The sequence below is a fragment of the Nomascus leucogenys genome, chromosome 9 (assembly GCF_006542625.1).
Source record: "Nomascus leucogenys isolate Asia chromosome 9, Asia_NLE_v1, whole genome shotgun sequence".
In the NCBI taxonomy this organism is placed as follows: domain Eukaryota; kingdom Metazoa; phylum Chordata; class Mammalia; order Primates; family Hylobatidae; genus Nomascus; species Nomascus leucogenys.
In genome coordinates, this window is record NC_044389.1 from 43,918,271 (window position 1) to 43,937,372 (window position 19,102).

Below are 19,102 nucleotides of genomic sequence, written 5' to 3' on the forward strand. Positions count from 1 at the left end.
AATTTTTAAAATATTAAATCTGGGACATTATTGAGTATGAAAAATATTCCATGATTAAAAATGTCAAAAATATGAAACTAGAAATATAGTGTTATTCATGTTAATTAGTTGTATAATATTTGATTAAAACTTTTCATAATTATTTTTATTTATTTTGTAAACATTTTTATATAATTGTTTTTGTCATAAATTGTTTATGTATTGTGTTATATGTAAAATGGGAAAGAAAGGATGTACATGGAATTGCTTTCAATTAACTGAAACACACTTCATAAGCATTGATACATTTCTAATAGGGAGAATTTGCAAAGATATGTGACTTTCTCTATTTAATGGAGGACAGAGTTCAGAGTATCTATAAACTTATAATTTCCAGGTGGAATATAAAGGAAAGTCAGGTCAGAAAAGAGTTGAAAACTTTTGAAAAGGTGAATCCATAAAAGAATTAGTTTTCATCCTTCCACCTCTCCCACTCATAGAAAAAAATATAAGTGGGAGAGGAAGAAGGATAGGAAGTTGCATCCTGAGAGGATTTTTTCAGAGTTCAAATTGCCGAATAAAGTAGCTCTGAGTTATGGTAAGGTTTAGGTTATGGTTGTGTGTGTGAGTTGCTGAAAGAAAGTGAAGACAAAATGTTTCAGAGAAGGAAAGGTCAACGAGAGTCAAGTGATACATGCCAGTTGACATGACAGTTAATTGTGACTTCATTACTCCATGTTCATTAAAGATGTGCAATATACATTTTTTTTATTATTGTACTTTAGGTTTTAGGGTACATGTGCACAATGTGCAGGTTTGTTACATATGTATCCATGTGCCGTGTTGGTTTGCTGCACCCATTAACTTGTCATTTAGCATTAGGTATATCTCCTAATGCTGTCCCTCCCCCCTCCCCCCAACCCACAACAGTCCCCGGAGTGTGATATTCCCCTTCCTGTGTCCATGAGTTCCCATTGTTCAATTCCCACCTATGAGTGAGAACATGCGGTGTTTGGTTTTTTGTCCTTGCCATAGTTTACTGAGAATGATTCTTAAAATGATTTACGTGAAAAAATGTTTGTTCAGTTGAATTATTTTCCTTCTTTCAAAGAAGGAAAACTACATTATATAACCCTGTGTTCTTTTTCTCTTTACTATTGTGATTTAAAGAAAATTCGAGAAAGTAAATCAATAAGAAAGAGGAAAAGAGAGAGGGAGAGGGAGAAGAAGAAAAAGAGAAAGAGAAAGAAAAAGAAGAAGAAGGTGAAAGAGGAGGAGGAGGAAGAACGAGTTGCAAAGGAGTAGCATCTTTGCTAACATCTCTTCTCAAAAATTCAGAGTAGGTTTAGGTAATGGGTTGTGATAATTTTTCCTTCTGAGCCTGAGCACAATAGTCACGATTTCTTCTCCAGCTGGTACTCCACAAAATCATTACCAATTTACTGAAAGTAGCAGTGAGATAAATGTATTTTCTAGTTTCATTATAGATGGATCAATTGTATTTCCTCTCGAGAAATTACTAAACAAAAACTGATACACAACTGCAATTATTAGCACATCTGTTCATATTTTCCTCCCTATAGGTTATCAATGTATATGAATTCTTTCACATATTTAAGAAATACATGTCAAAATACACTGCTTGAGATGCAAAGAATAAAATTCTTCTGGTCACTGAGGAACTTGAAAATCAGTATAAACAAGAAAATGATGAGAAAGAGAAAAAGAGATGGAAGAAACATGAAAATGGTGGATGAGAGACAATTGCTAGGAGAAGAGATAGATGGGTAAGAAAACAGGTTATACTTGAGCTTAACTAGATTTCCATACGATAGACAACACAGCAGTGACAGAGGAAGGGATAGCCAGTGCAGAGACAAGGAGATGGGGAATTAGGGAGAAACTGAGTAAGTGAAAAACATTGCAATTGCAACAAAAATAGAGAGTTTTCTTATTGCTATTACTTTACACTGCTATATATTCAATTCCTAAAATAATGCTTGGGACTATTCTAGGTGCTCCATAATACTTCCAGACTGATATTATAACTTCTAGTATTCTCTTGTTCTGAAGTATTTTCAAAGTTCAGTAGAGATAAGGATATGAAAATGGCTTTTCTGTAGTACCAGCTAGTTGGGGGCTAAGGCAGGAGAACGGCGTGAACCCAGGAGGCGGAGCTTGCAGTGAGCCGAGATCACGCCACTGCACTCCAGCCTGGGCAACAGAGCCAGACTCTGTCTAAAAAAAAAAAAGAGAGAGAAAATGCCTTTGTTCACGTAGTTTTACACAATGAACGTAACATTATGTTTTTTACACTGGGAAGCATTACAATAGGTATGAATTTTAGGTTGTTAGTTATGCAGAACTTTCATTATCATTTCACAACATTGTCAAGTTGTTGGGGAAGGAATTTACTTTGCTTGAGGCCTGGCTCAGTTCTGTCTGTGTATGCTGGTGCTGGGTAGACAAGCACATTTTTTTAAGCTATTTTATAGTGTTCTTCAGAATTGAGCAATACCCTAGGGAGCTGTCAAAGCATTGCCTGAGGTGATTTCATATGTTTGTGCTTATAATTGTGAAAATGTAACTGCAGTCGCACCGCATGAATTTGTGCTGGGACAGGTCTACCTAGGGTTACATCTCCTCCAACAATCTGCTACCATCCAGAAGCAAGAGAAGAGGGGTTGGGTGTGTGAGTTATCTCAGCTGGGTGATTATTGCTTTGGGCAATACGGAAAGTTACTTGAGTAAAAGACAGTAATACTAAGGATAGCATTGAAATAGCAAACTAGGCAAACATCAAGGAGAAAGAATATGAAAATCAAAACGCTTGAGGAGTCCAGAGCGTAGAGTAGTGCATTACCCACCTTCCCAGTGGCCCTCAGCTAAATACATTGAGAGAAAAAGGCTCTTAGTTTAAGAGAAACTGATTATCCAAGTCATACCACGTCCTCTAGGAGAGCCTACATCCAAAGACTGGGGCAAGGCAGCAGCTAGGATGGGGATGGGAGGAGAGTGACAACCTTGACTCGAAGTGGTCAATTTAAAGAAACATCCCAACTGTCCATGGGATTGGCCAAGGCCTTTTTTTCATACTATGTCAGAGTTCAACTCTTCCTTTGCCCAATCCTACTTCACTCATCTACCAAATGTTGAGCCTAAGGGCACTCTCCAATACTCCTCCTCTCAACAATATTTATTCATGCTTATCTCCGTCCCAAAGTTTATTTTCTGAAGACACTGAACTAATATATTTGGTGCCAAGAATTATCTAATGAACGGTCTCTAAGAATATTTTAGAGACCGCATGGTAATAAAGACCTCATCACTTGTAGTAGGTGGATTTCTAATAATCCCTGGCATGCTATTGCAGTGCAATTGTTAAAACATTTACTGGTAGAAAATTGACACCACTAAAATGCATTGTAATGCTGGTTGCAGTATCTTAGGCTAAGAGATCTAAGAAGTACTAATTATATGGAAAATGGAATCAGACAGCTAGGTTGAGTGTCATTGATACTTTGGAGGATGAAAATGAAACTCTGGGGGTAGTTATTCTCCACTTACGACTGCTTTAGCAACACTGACTAAAAGTCAAAGTGACTCCTTGGCAGCATACCAAGAGAAACTCACCTCCTGCAGTCAAGAGGAAGATTATACGTGTTTCAGAGTCCAGAGAAAGTTGATTTATCAACCTTGGCCCCTCTGGGCTGCCAAGGTTAGGGCACTGGTTGAGAAGGAGTGGGACACTGAGACTTAAGATGTGGACATCTGACTTAACCTTCTTGGAAATCTCAAAATGTCATATTCCCCTGAACCCACTGAGTATGCACAAATGATTCCTCCTTTTCTTTTCATGGCTAGCATTTCTGTCTTGCTTAGACATTATGCAAACACGTCAGGATCTACCCTCATTTTCCCTCTTGAACACTAGATTTTAACTATGGTCATATTACATGATTCAGCTAAAAAAGGGATAGGCCTTCTAAGAGAGTAAAGGACCTGTATTCCAAAGGAGCTCCAGGACCTAGTCCACTCATTTTGGAAACAGCTCATAAAGTATGTATAATACTAGACCCCAAGAGAGCTATAGGAAAGCTGTTGGAAAGTAATGATGGGAAAAAAAAAAAAAGCATATTGGCTCCTAGCATATGGGAAGAAGGACCTTGGAAATGAATCCCTGTTAACACTGCTAAATGCCCCTTGGAAATTGGTAAGAAGTAATTCACCATATTAAGTGCAGCAGATATTCCACGTTCACAGACAGTGAAAAAAGGGGCCAGAAGGCTTAAAAAAGTAGGCATGCTAGAGTAGCTATACTTTGTGAGACCTGAAAACCCACCAACTAATTATGCTTCACAGAGGAGCCCAGAAGACATCCCATTTTATAAAGTGATAGACCAGGCCAGGCCCGGTACCTCACACCTGTAATCCCAGTATTTTGGGAGGCAGAAGCTGGTGGATCCCCTGAGCCTAGGAGCTCAAGAACTGCCTGGCCAACATAATGAAACCCTGTACCTACCGAAAACACAAAAATTTGCCAAACACAGTGGTGTGCACATGTAATCACAGCTACCTGGGAGACTGAGGTAGAAGTATCCCTTGAGCCTGGGAGGTAGAGGCTGCAGTAGACCATGATCACGCCATTGCACTCCAGCCTGGGTGACAGAGAGAGATGATGTCTCAAAAATAAATAAATAAATAAAAGAACGTATGCTCGTGAGAGTTAAATCTTAGATATCTTTGTGAAGCTCAAGGATGATTATGCTTTCGTAGAAAAGTCTAATGGTAGGAAAAGCTGTAAGAGAACAGAGGTTGCTGAGGGCAATAGTAATGATAAACCTCAGCATAATAGAAACCAAATGGCAGATCAACAGTGTCAGGAATAAGGTGAGTGTGCTTATCATAATGGGCAGCAAGATTGGACTGGCAGCTAGAAGGACTTATCTGCCGATAGGTGTTAGGATGTAAAAGAGACTCTACATCCATAGGAGCAAGACAGACGGGCAGACCATAAGAGCATTGGTTGATTCTTCAAATCAAAATAAAGATTGGATGATAAGAAAACTGACACATCTATCTAATAAAAAGTCACAATGCTTTGCCTCATTCCTGAACTGGAGCCAGTTTTTAGACCTGGAACCCGCTGAAGAAAGAAGCAGCTAGATCCTCTGGAGGAGGGATCCTGTGACAGTACAGCAAATGTATACTATTTTTCCTTCCATTGCAACACAGACCAATGCTGAGACCATTATATGACATTATCCCTCAAGCAGATCAATAATCCATTTAAATGGGACCCCTTGCAACTGGAAAAAAACATCAGTTAATGGTAAGTTTTACAGGTATATTGATTGTGGATTTATATTTACCTTTTGAACTCAGCCAGCAACACTATCCATGCCAGTATTTGATGCCTCAGCATGGGATCGTATATAACATCTCATTCAACTGAGAAACCCAACTAAAGACAATGTATGGCATGGGATCCAGTGGTCCTACAGCATAAGTTATCATTCAGAAGCTGCTGCAGGCCTTAAAGTGTAATAGGATATGGGATGGCCTCTTTAAAGTACAATTGACTATTCAGGTTAAAACTGATACTCGGCAAGATGAGACATCATCCTTCAGGGGAAGGGAGAAATGTATACATTTATAAATATATATGTAGAAATGTATTTATAAATTATAGTTACAAATTATATTATCTATATATAGGCCTAAATAAATGTACGTCTATATATGTATATCTGTAGATATAGATAGATATATCTCAATGATAATTATATGGTGCTCTGTTCCAGTAGATAGACTACTTAGTTCTAAGAACAAGGCATGAAAATAGCAGTGAGGATGATGATGCTCTTCATCAATCTTAGTGGTCCACTTGTAGAATGTTGCTTCTTATTTCTACAACTCTGGGCTACTCGGATTTAGAGGTCAAAATATTCAGATATAGAAGTCTGTCATAGCAGGAAAATGCTTTTACAAGAAAACTGACTAAGAGTCCTAATTGACTATAGCCCAGTTACTTTTAGATCGTTACACCACTCTGATGTGCTCTACCAATGTTCTCTAGAGATTCCCCATTTGATTCATTGGTACCTTTGTTGTTACTCCATCTCAGCTTAACCCCCTTGCACAATCCTACCATTTTCAGCCACCTTCAGTTGATCCTGGGGGCACTCTTATAAACCACCTACACACAGATTTTCATCTCAGAGTCTTTCCCTTGGAACTTAAAGTACAAAAGATAACCCAAAAGTAGATTAATCAAATAGGTACTAGATAGTTACCTTACTTCGTCTAACCTAAGTTCTATCAATTTTAAAAGAAAACATTGTTTTAATATTAAAACATATTCTAGTTAAGTAGTGATAAAATGCAATCTTTTCACTTATGTTTATTTTATGAACTCTTTGAGATTTATTTAGACTTAGATATTTATCATATATAATTATTGAGTATGCATTTAAAAAGCTCTAAATGATTTGATTTATTAACCTATGATTGATTAAGCTATATCTAAGATATGTTTTCATTCAGGTTCTGACTCTTGTAATTCAATAGCTGGCACAACCACCATTGCTCATGTTTTCTTGCATAATATTCCCCTCCATGCTATGAACAGCCTAGCAGAAACAGCATTTCTTAAAGGATGCTGTGTTGCTGTCTCTGGGATTCCCTTACAAGCCCCTAACATTCATAGTGCAGGTTTTGGTGCTGGAGATTTTCTTTCTACAACCCATTTCATTTCTGAGGAAAAAGATGCTCAGCAAAAGTAGGTGATATATAAAATCTCCAAAACAAGACAGTATGTAAGGAAAAATATTTTTTAAAAAATTTGTATGGCAGGTGGTTAGGGGGAACATATCTATACCTATACTTCTATGCCTTATTTACAGAGAACCACTTTGCTATTGCATAGGTGATAGTAATGACAAGAGATAAATAAATAAATAAATGAGAAGTTTTGCATTTTCCTAGTCCCAATGTTATCCTAAGAAACTAGGTTAATATCTACCAACCGTTTGTATTAATTACAGATAACTACTTAATCTGAATTTTTGTGGCCTGTTACTTCTTAGGGAATGTTCTGCTTCATGAAGGATACCTAGGTTCATACATCTAAATTAAATAGAGATTTTTGTTTGTTCCTTTCCCCTCATACTTATCTTTCTGTAGTTTAAATACAGCTAACGACTCGCCCAAGGCAAATTTGGAATGTAAAGATATATAGTGAAGCAATCCAAACCAAAAAACAGGGCAAGATAGGTTCATGCAAAGTCAATCAACAACACAACTATTTATTAAGGTTAGTAAAGAAAAAAGGAGAAATGCTCAGAAGGGGTTTAATACATGTCACCAAGCAGGGGACAAGAGAGACAATTTCAAAGTCAGGATTCCAGGACCTGTAGAGGGTTCAAATAGCCACAGGGAACCTTGACACTGTTCTAGAAATGAAAACATGCTAAACAAGAGCCAGAGTAGATGGGGACGCATTTCAGGAAAGATAAGGCAGAAACATTTCCTGAAGCATGATGTTGAACAGAACATCCTTTATCTCACGGCATTCTAGGCAGCCCTCACAGTGCCCACTCTTCCTCTGAGGTGTCAGAGGTTTCCGACAGGGAGATCAATAATCACTGTAAAACAAACACGATTACTACTAATGCTGAAAGCGTTAACAATATTGCAGCTTAAGCAATAAGCAACCATGGCAACTAGGAAATTTGTCTCCAGATGCCTGCATAACTGTGAGTGCTTTGATGGACTAGAGAATCTTCTCAGTTCAGAGGATTCACAGTACCTTGTTTTCTCATTTAATAAATATTGATTTAGCACCTATAATTTGCCACACATTTTCCAAATACCAATGTTAAAATTTCAAAAAATAGATAAAACTTGGATTTTTGCATAGAACCATACAAGTTTAGCATCAACTATTCACCAAAAAATCAACTTTGTACACACTATTAAATTTTGTGCATGAGCAATAATTTACTTCTGTAAATTATATAGGGTGTTAATTATTATGAAATTCCTGTAACATGTATTAGAATTGTTTTATAGTGTTCCCTTGAATTCAATGTGCATTTATTTTCTTTCCCAGGAGGTTTACAAGATAACACTCTAACTTACTATTTTGTTTTTGTCTTTCACCAAAGTAAGAATGAAAAATTTATTAACAAGTAATTGATCATGAAAAGAAGGCAAACGGTTTTCTGCAAATATAAAGTTAGGGAATATTACTAATGGTAATTTGCATTGAAAGACTAAGGGAGAAGATACTTAATCATATATTTCTTGTGATTTGTTGTATGAAAATTTCATTTTAAATATATTGACAAATATTATGCATAACTCATTTACACCTAACAGTTTTTGTGTGTTCTACAGCTGATCCATTCATACTGATTACATTCTAGATTAATCAAATTGAAAAACAGATGGTTTGAAATGTATTTCATTAATAATCCATTTCAAACTGTGACTCATATGTGCATAATATTTTCCTCTATTTTATTCAACTTATTTTATAATTAGACACATGTATTTATTTGACAAATGTTAGAAAGAATAGGTTAAATTTTATTGACATTATGTTTAATATCAGGTTTCATAAAAAGCTTTTGTAGTGTTCTTTGACGTTTTCTTGCCCAACAAGGAAAAAACACGAGACCAAAGATTGTTCCTTTAAAGTAGAAAACATCTCTCAGTTCATAAGTTTCTTTTCCCTGGAGTGTTTTTCCTGGTGCTTTATTATCAAGGGCTCCAGATTAAAACCAGATCCCTGGAGGACAAAAACATACCTGTATTCCTCTTGTATTTTCTCACTACTCTAGAGCAATATTCCTTTCTGAAGAGAAGCTCAAGAAATATTGTTTGTTCACAACTTAATCCAATTTATTTTTAGCAATTTAGAGATGAAAGAAAGTTGCATAAATGCTTCCAATTTTTAGTATCAGAAGTTTCTTAGGCAAAGCAAGAAGACAAACAGATTGCACGCATGTGCACATTATAGAAACACCTTTGTGTAAAGGACATGCTACTTCACTTGCATTTCAAAATGCACGGCTTCTTCTACAAGTGTTTTCTCAAGAGAATTTATTTTGTAGAACGAAAAAGTATGGAAGGAAAACTACCAGTAGCTATAAAAACATTCATGCTGCATTTATCTATTTCATTTTTAAGACACTATTTTTAAAATGTTTTCCTGTTGTGTCATTTTGTATTCATCTGTGTGTGGTTATGTAGCTAGCAATAGGCTGCTAACACTAGGTGAATATCAGGGTTTACAAATGTAATTAGCTTTTACTTCTCAGGAAAGCAGTGAGACTTCCATATATGTATTTGTTGACTAATTCAGCACCTTTTTAGTTTAATTTTATTTCATTTTTAATCCATACTTCAAATTAAGTTGTTTTTGTAGATGCTTTTCCTTATTAAAATGCTAGGAGTTCCTGAATGGATTCTAATATTGAGTAGCCTGAAAGATCATCACTTTAAGTATCTGGCATTCTTAAGTAGAAATATATCGATCAGACAACACCCCGTACATAATCATAATGCTCTAAGGAAAAGGCCTTTCTTTGGCAGCTATGGAGATGGATGAGAAAACATCCACTCTTAAAGTTCTTTAAATGCCTATACATGAGGACAGCTTCAATAACCAAAGATATCTGTAAGTTTGTCTGAGCATGGCAAAAGCTACCTTTATTTAAAATGCAATTGATCTATACAAAGTGGGGAAGGAGCTCCTCCCACCTACCTGACACTAAATGTTTGCATTTCCTGAGACTAAGAAGTACTCTGGCTTTAGTACACACTAAATATCTGATATGCTTTTAGAAAGACCTTTTCATGCAGACTGTGCATGTCTGGATGTCTATATAAAATAGACGGCATGTTAAAATTAGGATAATTCTACGAGTCTTTAAAAAGGGACTCTTTAGAAAGGTGTAGTTGGGTATAAAAGAACCCAAGGGTGTAGGTTGGATGTAAGAAAGGATACAATAATCTGGGGCAGGGAACACAGAGTGGTGGTTCCTAGAAACTTGAAGGAGAGTGTCCAGGGAAGAAGAAAGCTTTGAGAGGGGCAATGACCTTCAAGGGAGAGACACAGTCAGTGGAGGAATCCCCTCAAATAGGGAGCTAGTAAAACAATTACCATGATCTCATTTTTTGCCTTCCCTTCTACCTCTGGGCGTACTATTGGCCCAAGCTAATCTAAAGGCAGAAGGCGGGGGATTTGTTTGTGTAATCTGTGCAGGTCATTCTTCTAGTGCAGAGAGCAGGAGAAAAGTGGAGAAATGTGCAGGGTGGAAGTGAAAAGACACATAGATGATAGGTAGAACATATGGTAACCAGTGAGGGCAAAGTGGAACATTTCAACAGCTTCAGATTTAATGCCTATACAGTTCTTGCTTGTTTTTGTGGCATCCAACCCCATCAATGGATTATCCAGGTAAGCAGAATGACTTTCTTATTTATTTATTTATTTATTTATTTACATATTTATTTTTATTATACTTTAAGTTTTAGGGTACATGTGCACAATGTGCAGGTTTGTTACATATGTATACATGTGTCATTTTGGTGTGCTGCACTCATTAACTCGTCATTAACATTAGGTATATCTCCTAATGCTGTCCCTCCCTGCTCCCCTCACCCCACAACAGGTCTCGGTGTGTGATGTTCTCCTTCCTGTGTCCATGTGTTCTCATTGTTCAATTCCCACCTATGAGTGAGAACATGCGGTGTTTGGTTTTTTGTCCTTGCGATAGTTTGCTGAGAATGATGGTTTCCAGCTTCATCCATGTCCCTACAAAGGACATGAACTCATCATTTTTTATGGCTGCATAGTATTCCATGGTGTATATGTGCCACATTTTCTTAATCCAGTCTATCGTTGTTGGACATTTTGGTTGGTTCCAAGTCTTTGCTATTGTGAATAGTGCCGCAATAAACATACGTGTGCATGTGTCTTTCTAGCAGCATGATTTATAATCCTTTGGGTATACCCAGTAATGGGATTGCTGGGTCAAATGGTATTTCTAGTTCTAGATCCCTGAGGAATCACCACACTGACTTCCAAAATGGTTGAACTAGTTTACAGTCCCACCAACAGTGTAAAAGTGTACCTATTTCTCCACATCAGAGTGAACAGGCAACCTACAGAATGGGAGAAAATTTTTGCAATCTATTCATCTGACAAAGGGCTAATATCCAGAATCTACAGTGAACTCAAACAAATTTACAGGAAAAAAACAAACAACCCCATCAACAAGCAGAATGACTTTCCTTTAGTCAGTAGAGGGTAGCCTTGAGTGATGATGTAGGTGAAAGAGGAATACTACTAGGAGCCTAGTAGAACATTTCTATTTCCCTAATAGAAAAACTGGGAATGGAAGAATATAACTGTGTATAATGTGCCACAGTGGACATACCACTGCATATGTAGGCAGCACTGTTCAAAGTTAAATGAAATGTCAGGAAGGGGCCGGGTGCAGTGGCTCAGGCCTGCAATCCCAGCACCTTGGGAGGCTGAGGTGGGTGGATCACGAAGTCAACAGATTGAGACCATCCTGGCCAACATGGTGAAGCCCCATCTCTACTAAAAATAAAAAATTATCTGGGCGTGGTGTTGCCCTCCTGTAATCCCAACTACTGGGGAGGCTGAGGTAGGAGAATCACTTGAACCCGGAGGCAGAGGTTGCAGTGAGCCAAGATCGCATCACTGCACTCCAGCCTGGGACAGAGAGAGATTCCGTCTCAAAAACAAACAAACAAACAAATAAAGAAACAAAAATCAGACTTTAATTTATAATCAATGGTAGCAAATTAAAAGAAGTAACCTTTTTTTTAAATTATGAAATAAGTGCTATTAAGTTGAATCTAAAAAAAAAAAAGGTTAGCTTTCAATTTTGAATACTTCACAACTAGAATCACTGGTTTACTTTTGTTCTCAGGTTTTCATGTGCATGAGAGTATTTAGACTTTATTCCAAAATTTTTTGTTTTTTAATTATCCTTTGGATAAGTTCATGTAGAGAATGGCCTTTAGATTTCTTCAACAACATTCAACTCTAAACCCTTCTCTTAGAAAAATTGTAGAGATACCTAATAAGATATATTACGTAAATGTTGTCCTAGAGTCTCCCCACCCCAATTTTGGGAACTTTCTTTCTCTGCCTTCAGCAATATGTGTGAATGGAGTTTAGGATTTAGAAACACAATTCTTAATTTACTCTTTTTCAAGAGAGGAGGGTTGAGTTATTTGATTATTAAATCTGGTAGAAGTAATGTAGCATTGTGGCTCCGTTCTATGTTTCCTTTCTTCTGGGAGAAAGATGCAGTTTAGGCTGCGGGTGGAAAGAAGAGAGAAGTGTCTTTTTGAAATTGCAAGTTAAATGTCTCTCACTATATTCACTGGGAACATACCCTTAAGAATCAATAGAATATAGTTCCAAACGTGAGACATACTTGAGAGGAAAAATTCAAGAAGATCAATGTAAACTAATGAAAGAGTAACTGGGAGAGTGTCAAGGAAAAATGGTCATTGCAGGATAATATTCAAGTATTGCCTTCATCCTGAGGGAATCCCACATGAATGTTGTGGAACTGAGGCTAGGGGAAAGCACAAGAATAAAGAAACATTTACAGGGAACAAAGAAGAACATTTTTTTGGAAAATTTACAACTTTTTATGCATACAGTCCTAAGGCTAATTCTAAATCCCTAATGAAAAATGTTATGAAACACAGGTAATGATATTTTTAACCCCTACGTAGGAAATCTAATGAGCAAATTAATAGATTTTGGTGTTAAGTTGAACCGAGTCTCCTGTTTAGGTCTCTCTTACCTTTTTGTTGAAAAAGCAATTCTAATTAAAAGTAAATGAATTCAATAAATTATGCTTGAAGAATTACAAAGGTCTATCACTTGAGATGTTAGAATATGTACTAACTAGGGTGATGGATAGAAAAAATGAAACCTTGGTAAATTACCTACAAAGACAAAGTATATTTCTTTATAAAGGTTTAGACACAAACAGAGATTTGGTAAATGAAGTACACACTCTATATTATGAACTTCATATCATTATATAGCATTTTGGCAATGATGAGTAAAATAAACTCATTGGTTATTCATTGCATGTCTTAAACATTTCAATACTATTTGCAATATTTAATGAGTATTCAACATAACATGACTCCTCTATCTGTTTTCCAATTATATATGAGTGATGACTGTCTTGCTTCTTTCTTGCCCTTTATTCTGCCAGTGGGGATGGATGTTTCTAAACTTCTCTCAGATAATATATTCTGTATCTTATTTCTGCTGTAATTGGTCTTCTGAATACTTGCTATTCCTATGACCATGATTCATTTTTTTATGAAAAGATGCTACAAGTTGTTATTCGTGTCCCTTTGTGTCATCCTATATTTCTAATTTTATTAAGTAACCATCATACTTGTTAGCACTGTGGCAAGATGTTTTTAATGATCAAAAGAAATTCTTGCCCATTTACCTTTCCATTTCTCAAAAGAAAAAAATAAGAACACAATTAAATAAAGCTTTTTTGTTTATTCTATTCCTCCTTTAGAAAACAGTTTCTGAAATTCTCAAGTATTATTGCAAGTGTAAATAAATAATGCTTATAGAAAATTACATCCTTTCACACTGCTTCCTGCTAGATCTTCCTCTGCAATTATATTTCCTGAAAAAGAAACCCTTTTTATTTTGTAAGCCACATTTCACCTATGCCTCACAAGCCCAGTTAACTCAGAAAATATTCCTAGCTTTAGAAGCTAAACTTCAATTGGTTATACTATAAATCTGTTTTATTTTTCAATGTATTATAATAATCCTCTTTCTTACTCTGCCTGTCTATAGTAAGCATCTTTTATATTCAAGGATATAACTTCAATCAAGTTTAGCTGGGAACAAGTATGCTTGAGGTTAACCTGTGGCTGCCCCATTAAAAAGTTTCTACTAATGAACCATTTGCTAGTGTGAGGACAGAAAACAATCTTTGATATTATGGAAGGCATTTGAAATTAATTTTAGTTTATAAAACTGAAATTATTAATATGAGTTTTAATTAATGCCTACCATGTATAAAATACTAGCAAATGCAAGGCCTTGTGATATACATACTCCATTATTATTCCCACTGCTATTATTATTATTTTCCCACCACTGTGCAACAAAATTTCCACAAATGTAGCAGCTTGCAACAGCATATGCTTATTATCACACAGTTAGCAAAGGACAGGAATCAGAGCACAGTTTATTTGTGTCTTCTGCTCAGTATCTGACACAGACATATCAAAGGTGTCGGCAGGGCATGGTGGCTCATGCCTGTGGTCCCAGCACTTTGGGAGGCTGAAGCAGGAAGATGACTTGAGCTCAGGAGTTCAAAACCAGCATGGACAACATAACAAAAACCCTGACTCTACCAAAAAAAATACAAAAACTAGCTGGGCATGGTAGTGCCTGCCTGTAGTCCCAGATACTCAGGATACTGAGATGGGAGGTATCACCTGAGCTGGGGGAAGTCAAGGCTGTAGGAAGCCAAGCTCACACCACTCTACCACTCCAGCCTGGGAGAGACAGTGAGACCCTCTGTCAAAAAAGAAGAAAGAAAGAGAGAGAGAGAAAGAAAAGAAAGAAAGAAAGAGAGAGAAAGAAAGAAAAGAAAGAAAGAAAGAGAAAGAAAGAAAGAAAAGAAAGAAAGAAAGAGAAAGAAAGAAAGAAAGAAAGAAAGAAAGAAAGAAAGAAAGAAAGAAAGAAAGAAAGAAAGAAAGAAAGAAAGAAAGGAAGGAAGGAAGAAGGAAAGAAAGAAAGGCAGAAAGGAAGGGAAACAAATACAGAGTTATCGCCACTGGGCCTGTGACCTCACCTGAGGCTCAGGGTCCTCTTCCCAGCTCACATGGTTGAAAGCAGAATTCATTTCCTTACAGATGTATAAATCGTGACAGCTTGTTTCTTCAAGGCCAAGGGAATTGCTTCTCTGCAGCTCTGAGTCTTATAAAGGGCTCAGCTGATTAGGTCAGGCCCAGCCAAGATAATTTTCCTTTTGATTAAATTAAAGTCAACTGATTGGGAGATTTACTTCTAGAAAATTCTTTCATATCTGTCATTTAATGTAACCTAATATGACAGTAGCATCTATCATATCCACAATGCATACCCACACTAAGAAGGGAGGGGATTGATCATGCAGAACATTCATGACAGAGGGTGGAAACAATGGGGACAGTCTTAGAATTCTTCCTACCAATGTATCTTTCTATGGTAGTCAAAGTAGCTGTAACAAATACAGTTCAGAGTTGTAATAAGAACCCGTACATACATACATACATGCATATCAAGTAGGTTCATGCACACTCCTGGTTTAAGAAATTTGGAAGAATATGTATACATATATTTCTGCTAGGCATATGTAAGCCCAAATAGCATTAAATTTTTGCTTACTATATCTACTGTGAAAATGTTTTAGCTGTAAACTAGAGAGAAATGTAGGGATGACTTATGTAAGCATCTGGATTTCTTTCTTCCCACCCTAGGCAGTTACAAACAACCAGATGTTCTCTTAAATTAACTCCTTGTTAATCTAGCCAAGCCCAAGCACCTGTATTTCAAATAGTTCTATGTTTTAATTAAGGAAAATTACTACAGTTGCTATATGTTATAATGACTAATCAGTTTGAATATTTATTTTTATCTTTAATAGGTTGTAGAAGATAAATTAGTGAGAAAAGTGAGTTAGCAAGAAAAGTAAGTTTTAAGGCAAAGTCTGTGAAAAAAGTATTCAACATTTATTTTAAGAAATTGTATTCGGTTATTAATTATTTAAAACCTGGTGTGCTAACAATAGTATCACTTTTCATTCATAAGTGTTTTAAGGCTAACAAAGCTTTTTAAAAAAACAGTATTTTTATTTATTTAATTATAAAAATAATTACACCCACTTTAAAATGACCAATATTCTCTATATTTTTACTTTCTTACAGAAGTTGAAATCAAAATAATATTTTCAAGGTCTTGTCTGACACCACTAACGTGTTTCTGAAGTTGAAATGAGTATTTCTTGATAACTGTAATTCTCAGAATCAGTAGGAGTTCACGTAGTCCCAGAAAATCATTTGCTTATTTTTTATTAGGAGTAAACTAAGCAAAATGATCATTATGCATTCCACAAATCAAAATACTTTTTAAAAATGTATCTAAATTATCTGCTGTTTCAATACTTCCTTTCATCTCCCAACATTTTTACTTATTGAATAAAACTTTTCAATGTATCAAATTTGTCTGGAGTGCAATGGCACAATTTCGGCCCACTCCAGTCTCCGCCTCCCGTGTTCAGGCTCCCGAGTAGCTGGGATTACAGACGTCCGTCACCACACCCAGCTAATTTTTGTATTTTTAGTAGAGACGGGGTTTCACCATGTTGGCCAGGCTGGTCTCGAACTCCTGACCTCAGGTGATCCACCCGCCTCAGCTCCCAAAGTGCTAGGATTACAGGTGTGAGCCACCATGCCCAGCCAAGTGAATTTCTTTATACTCAGTTTATGTTGGTGAAATAATTCATGCACCTGTGTGGTTGAAAGATCATGGGTTTTGTTATTCACTGGACCTTAGCATGAATCACAATTTTATCATACGCTATCCAGTAGCCTTTAGAAAGTCATTTAACTTCTCTAAGACTCGATCTTCTTTTGCATAAATGAAAGGTAGCAAAACCTATTGTTTGTCGTGAGCATTATGACTGTTATGGGAAACATCCAGAATCATATCTGGCACATATTGTGTGCTCAAGAAGCAGCCTTTCTTTCTTCTGTCTGTTTTGTCCCTTCATCCTTACTTCTTTTTTCTTGTTTAAATAGCTATAATGAGGCATAATTCAAATGTTACAAACTTACTGATTTAAAGTATATAACTAAATATTAAATATTTTAGCATATTCAAAAAAATTGGCAATCATCAACACAATTTAATTTCAGAAGAATTTTATCATTTCAAAAAAGAAAACACTGATGCCCACTAGTAGTTAGTCCCCATACCCTACCCCCCAGAAAACACTGCTAGCTTACTTTTTGTGTCTGAATATCTACCTATTCTGGATGTGTCATATAGATGAAAGCATCAAAAATATAACTTTTTGCGATTGGCTCCTTTAACCTAATGTTTTCAAGACCTTTCTGTATTGCAGCATGAATCAGTACTTCATTAGTTTTCATAGCTAAATAATATTTCATTGTATGAATATAGCACATTTGTTTATCCATTCATCATTTAATGGACAATTAGGTTGTTGCCACTTTATAAGTATTGTGAAAAATGCTGCTCTCCACATTCATATACAAGTTTCTGTGTAGATATATGTTTTTGTTTCTCTTTGGTATATACCAAGGTGTGAAATTACTGGGTAATATGGTAAGAGTATGTTTAACATTTTCAGAAATAGTACAAGTTTTCCAAATTTACCATTTTATATTCCAACTAGCAATGAATGAGGGTTCCAATTTTTCACACTCATCAAAACTTGTTATTATCTGTCTTTTTTATTTTAGCTTTTCAAGTTTATGTAAAAATCATATCTCATAGTGGTTTTAATTTCTATCTCTTATTTTTAATTGGTTGTCTTTTTATTATTGCATTGTACATGTTCTTTATGTATTAGGTATATTAGTCTCTTATCAGGTATATGATTTGCAAATACTTTCTCCTTTTCTGAGTTGCATTTTTACTTCTTTGAAGTGCCATTTATAGCAAGAAAAAGTTTTTAATTTTTATGAAACCCAACTTATCTACTTTTAAATTTTATTTCTTGTATTTGCATAGTGACATCCATCCAAAAATTACAGTATGGATAATTGAGTAAAAATATTAACTACAGAGGAGAAACCTGAAAAACACTACTTAGGTCAGGTAATAAAAGTGAACATCAATAGTGATAAGTCATGCTGATAGTACCTTTGTAATGATGTGATGAAATGGCATTTAATCTTTGTAGTCTTCCTCTCAAAAATGCATAATACTAGTCTAATCATGAAAGAAACATCAAAGAAATCCTAATTGATAGACATTCTAAAAAACAGTTTTACTTTGAAAAGCTTTATTTTGCACTTTACTCCTCAAAATTGTCAATATCATCAAACAAAGAACATCTTGACTACACAGCCAAGAGGAATGTAAGGAGACATCATCATTACATGTGATGTGGGATTCTGGATGAGATCATGGAACATAAAAAGGATGTTAGTTAAAAACTAAGAAAAACTAAGAAAATCTGAAGAATATGTAAACTTTAATTAATAATAATGAATCAATATTGGTTCATTAATTGTAACAAACATACAACACTAGTAAGATGTAAATAATAGGCGAAACTGGGTGCAGGGTATATGGTGACACCTTATTGTCATCACATTTGTCTCTAAGCCTACATCTACTCCAAAATAAGTTTATGGAAACCAGAAAACATTAATTTGTAACTCATTTACATATAAATTGCATTTTATGCATCAAAAATGATAAGTAAAAAAGGTCTACAAGTAAAAATCTATAAATTAATATTTTTTGATAGTGGACTTACAAAGGAGAAAAATGCTGCATATAAAAATTAAAAAAATTTTGTTCCCTTGAATTGCTGGAGACTAGGTGTAGATTACAGTGAAAGTAAGAAGCCCCTGAGGGTAACAGGCTTGCAGTGACTTCCATACTTCTTGGGGTTTTACTTTCAGAAACTCAACAATTTTCTCATGGTGAAGAACCAAGAAAGATCCCTTCCTGACTCAAGCACCATTAATCTTTCAAATTAACTGAGTCTACAGTTATGTTCAAGTATCAGAATACTATATATTTGCTTTACTCTCTTGTCTTGTTATAAAACCAACAGGTTTGTATGCCCACTGCACAGTAATGGATCAAAACACTGAGACAGAAGGGTTTACAGCAGAGAAAGATCAATTTCCCTGAGGAGTTCCAGGCTGCGATTTTTAAGGGGATTATGGAGGATGAGGGGCTGGAAAACTGAGATCATTGATTGGTTGAGGTAAGAGGGATGAAATCATCAGGATGTGGAAACCACATTTTTTTTTTTTTTTTTTTTTT